Source organism: Lactuca sativa, chromosome 3 (genome assembly GCF_002870075.4).
Source record: "Lactuca sativa cultivar Salinas chromosome 3, Lsat_Salinas_v11, whole genome shotgun sequence".
Classification (NCBI taxonomy): domain Eukaryota; kingdom Viridiplantae; phylum Streptophyta; class Magnoliopsida; order Asterales; family Asteraceae; genus Lactuca; species Lactuca sativa.
Genome location: NC_056625.2, coordinates 126,758,202 through 126,762,652, shown reverse-complemented (window position 1 = coordinate 126,762,652; position 4,451 = coordinate 126,758,202).

Sequence of the window (4,451 nt, the reverse complement as noted above, 5' to 3'; positions counted from 1 at the left end):
TACCACACACCTCTACACAACGAGCATACCAGCTATCATAAAATGGTTCGGCCGTGGTGCCTTAGACCTATCGGTATGGTGAGAAGACTCACCTATCGAATGCTGAACTGGTAAGCTGAAGTTAGATATGTCCCACGCTACTTCTTCTCGACTGCCTATAACCATCAAGTGCTTTACTTAACACAAACCCATAATACCGTCATAGTCAACCCTGGACAAAGACAAAGTCCATATCCAAGGTCAACATTCCATGTTGACCTCAACTCGTTAAGTATAACCGGCCACTCGTTGAGTTCCTTGCATAACTCGTTGACTCACCGAGTCACTAGAGTGACTCATCGAGTCCCCTCCCAAACTCTCAACCGCAAACACCTGGCTGAGAACCCTATGGCCATAAACTCCTTGGCCGTGCACGCTTAGCCGTAAACTCTTAACCGTAAAACCGACTCGCCGAGTTCATAAAGCGACTCGATGAGCTCCCTTAGTCCATTTCGTTTTTGGTCCTTTACAGTCGATTCTAGAGTCACAAACTTTAGATCCAACCTTCACTATCACGAATGTCACGTAAAGTTGCAAACTTTACGTGCATGCTAGGCCTCACAATGCTAGAAGGTCAATAATAGGCTTTAACCAAGGTTTGTGTGCATGGGAAGGGTTAAGCTACATAAAGGGAGCAACTTTATGACTTTGTGGACCTAAAAAGGTCCAGATCTGAAACTATATTCCAATGATACGTCTAGATCTAAACTTGGACCCCATTTGCCCCAAAATGGACATGTACTTGGGGGAGGAGAGATCTAAGAATCTACTGTTGAAGGTAACGACTTTTTACCTTAAAATGATGCCCAATGCAGTGTAGATGTCGGGTCTACTGCTTCCCCTCTTGTTCCTTCTTATAAATATCTTCTTTAACACCCCAAGTTTGCTAAACCAAGCTCTTAATCTCACTTAAGGGGGGTTCACGACCGAAAAATGAAGGGTTTTGAGCATTCTAACACTCCTAAGGTGTACATGCAAGCCTAGAAACCTTGGATCTATGTTTTACTAAGATACATGCAAATTTGATTTTTCCAAGGTTCTTAACCTACCTAGCATGGCATGGGGAACTTAAAACATAAAAGCTAGTAGGAGAACATACCTTTTCTTGTTGCTTGGATTCCTTAAGAACTTTTTGAGCCTAGCACCCCAAATGTGATGCCTCAAGTGTTTCACACAACACCACAACTCTTGGAATAACTTTGAGAGAAGTACACACACACACACACTCAAAATCGTCTAGACCTCTAGTTCTTCACTTAGTACCGATTTTGGTAGCTTATGGGATCCTTTTATAGTTGTGTCACAAGTAGGGTTACACCATGTAAACCCTAATTGACATGGCTTTTCATTTCCTCCATGATCCATGGGTTTTAACCTCCATGGACCATCCATAGAGCACCCTATGGGTTTTAGCCCAATTCAATAAACCATGGATCATTAGCTCATTATATAAGAATGGATAAGTCTAATAACTATAAATGCAAGTATGACTTCAGGAACCGATCAGCAATCGTAGCTCTTTCAAAGTCTCGCGGAACTAAGATAACGTGCCATTTAAGATAAGTGATCATATAATCCTCTGCTCTCAAGATATCAACTGGACAAATACATGGAACAATGTCGTACTTATTGTCCAGCAGTTTGTTTTCCGATTTCTGATTTGTTGACATAGAACTTAATCGAACACATCAATTTAGTTCTGACCGGGCCCGGTACATAAGTCAAAAGAAAATCATCGAGGGGCCCAAATATCGCTTCTAATCCTCCAAGGACTAAAATGAGGAGATAAACTTCGACTCATATGCTTGTTCTACTACTTGTTGAATCATACAAAAAGGTACGTTTTATAACATCGAGTTACCAATGCATTTTCGTACAATCAGTGTATAACCAAATCATAGTCAACAACTCATATCTATAGGTTTGAAGACTTATATGATATTACCGTCTCACAATCACTCGAGATAAATTCCATGAAGTGATACAAGTGAGAGTGGGTTGAATCCAATACTCGAATAGCTATTCCAGGAGTACTCATGAACACTACAACCCCTTTGTCCCAAACAGACTGCAAACCCTTAATGACACTCTTGCCTCATTACGTACTTCCAAATTATGATTGACTGTAGATGGTTTGAATAATATGATACACCATAACATAATTATTCTGGAAGTCAAAACATGCAAAAATGAAATGATAGTAAACAATTGACAGAAGATAGCTACACTTTACTAATAAATAAACAACAACTTTTATTTATCACAAATGTCAATTACAATTTACAAATTTCAAAAGCTATCTAATTTCTAAAACTAATATCATCATTTAGTCCAATGCGCCTCGCATGTTGAAGATGCTTAACCCTACCCAGTCCCTTCGTGAGGCGATCTGCTAGGTTCTCATCTGATGATACCCTCTTTGCCACAAGGAGTCCTTCTTTATTCGATATCTAATGAAATGTTATTTTCTGTCGATGTTTCTGGATCTCCCATGATCCCTTGGTTGCTTGGCTAAGGCAACTACACTTTCACTATCACAGAAAATCTCCATAGGCTCCTTTATAGTTGGTACGACTCCAAGATCTCCGATGAAGTTCTTCATTCATATTGCATCCTTTGCTGCTATATACTCTAATTCGCAAGTTGAATCAGCCACTGTCTCCTGCTTGGAACTTTTCCAAGTAATTGCTCCTCCGTTTAAGGTAAAGATCCAACCTAACTAAGAGCGGAAATTATCCCTATCAGTCTGAAAGCTAGCATCACTACACCCTACTACTCTCAAGTCATCACTCCCACCGAGAGTAAGGACCCAGTCCTTAGTCCTCCGCAGGTACTTGAGAATATTCTTTACCGCAGTCTAGTGAGCCTTGCCAGGGTTCCCCTGATATCTGTTGACCATGATCAAATCAAAGGCCACATTAGGATGAGTACAAGTCATAGCATACATGATCGATCCTACAGCAGAAGCATACAATACTCGACTCATCTCGTCTATCTCAACCTCGGTACTCGGGCTCTGAGTCTTACTCAGTTTGGCGTTGCTCTGGATTGGTAAATCTCCTTTCTTGGAATCCTGCATGCTGAACCTATTCAACACCTTATCCAAGTAGGTACTCTGACTAAGTCCAATTAGTCTCTTACTCCTGTCTCTTAAAATCCTTATCCCTAGGATATATGTAGCTTCTCCAAGGTCCTTCATAGAAAAACACTTCCCAAGCCAGGACTTCACTTCCTGCATAGTTAGGATGTCATTTCCTATGAGTAGTATGTCATCCACATACAATACCAAAAAGATAACTATACTCCCACTAGCCTTGACATAGATACAAGATTCATCTTCGCTCCTCGAAAAGCAAAAATCTTTGACTTTCTCATTGAAACAAAGATTCCATCTGCAAGGTGCTTATTTCAATCCATAGATGGATTTCTCAAGCTTACACACTCTATTAGGGTACTCTGTACTGACAAAACCCTTTGCCTGACTCATGTAAACATCCTCAACCAAACTTCCATTAAGAAAAGCGGTTTTGACATCCATTTGCCATATTTCATAATCATGAAATGCAGTAATGGCTAACATAACCCTAATAGACTTAATCTTTGCTACTGGTGAAAAGGTCACATCATAATAAACTCCCAGAGTTTGAGAAAATCCCTTTGCAACCAGTCGCGCCTTATAAGTGTGTACATTAGCATCCATGTCGGTCTTCTTCTTGAAGATCCATTTGCACCCGACTGTTTTACGACCTGGTACATTGTCAACCAAGTTCCAAACTTGATTGTTATACATGGACTGTATCTTGCTGTCCATAGCCTCTTTCCATTTAGTAGACTTAGGGCCTGTCATGGCTTCCGTGTAGCTGTTAGGTTCATTCAGACTTACCAGTGTATTATCACTGATAAGTGTATAATCTTCCGCAGTAATATGGAAACCATAGTAATGCTCAGGTGCATTCCTAACTATCGTGGAACGCCTCAGCAGTAAAAAATCGTCAGTTGGATCAAAAGGAGTTTCCTCCTCAGGTTGATTGCTAGGGTTTGAGGTTCCTTCACCACTTGACTTATGAATTTCTTCAAGGTCAATTTGCCTCCTACTGTTTCCTTGGCTTATGAATTCTCTCTCGCGGAAGACTCCTTTCCTTTCCACAAAGACCACATTATCACTGGGTCTATAGAAGAGGTAACCAAAGGATTTATGTGGGTAGCCGATTAAAATACACCGCTCACTCCGAGGTTTGAGCTTATCGTGAGTATCATGCCTCACGAAAGCCTCGCAACCCCAAATCTTGATGTGGTCCAAGTTGGGAACATTCCCAGTCCACATCTTGTGAGGTGTTTTGGCAACCTTTTTGGTGGGGACTAGATTAAGAATATGGGCGGCTGTCTCTAAGGCATAGCCCCAAAATGAGATT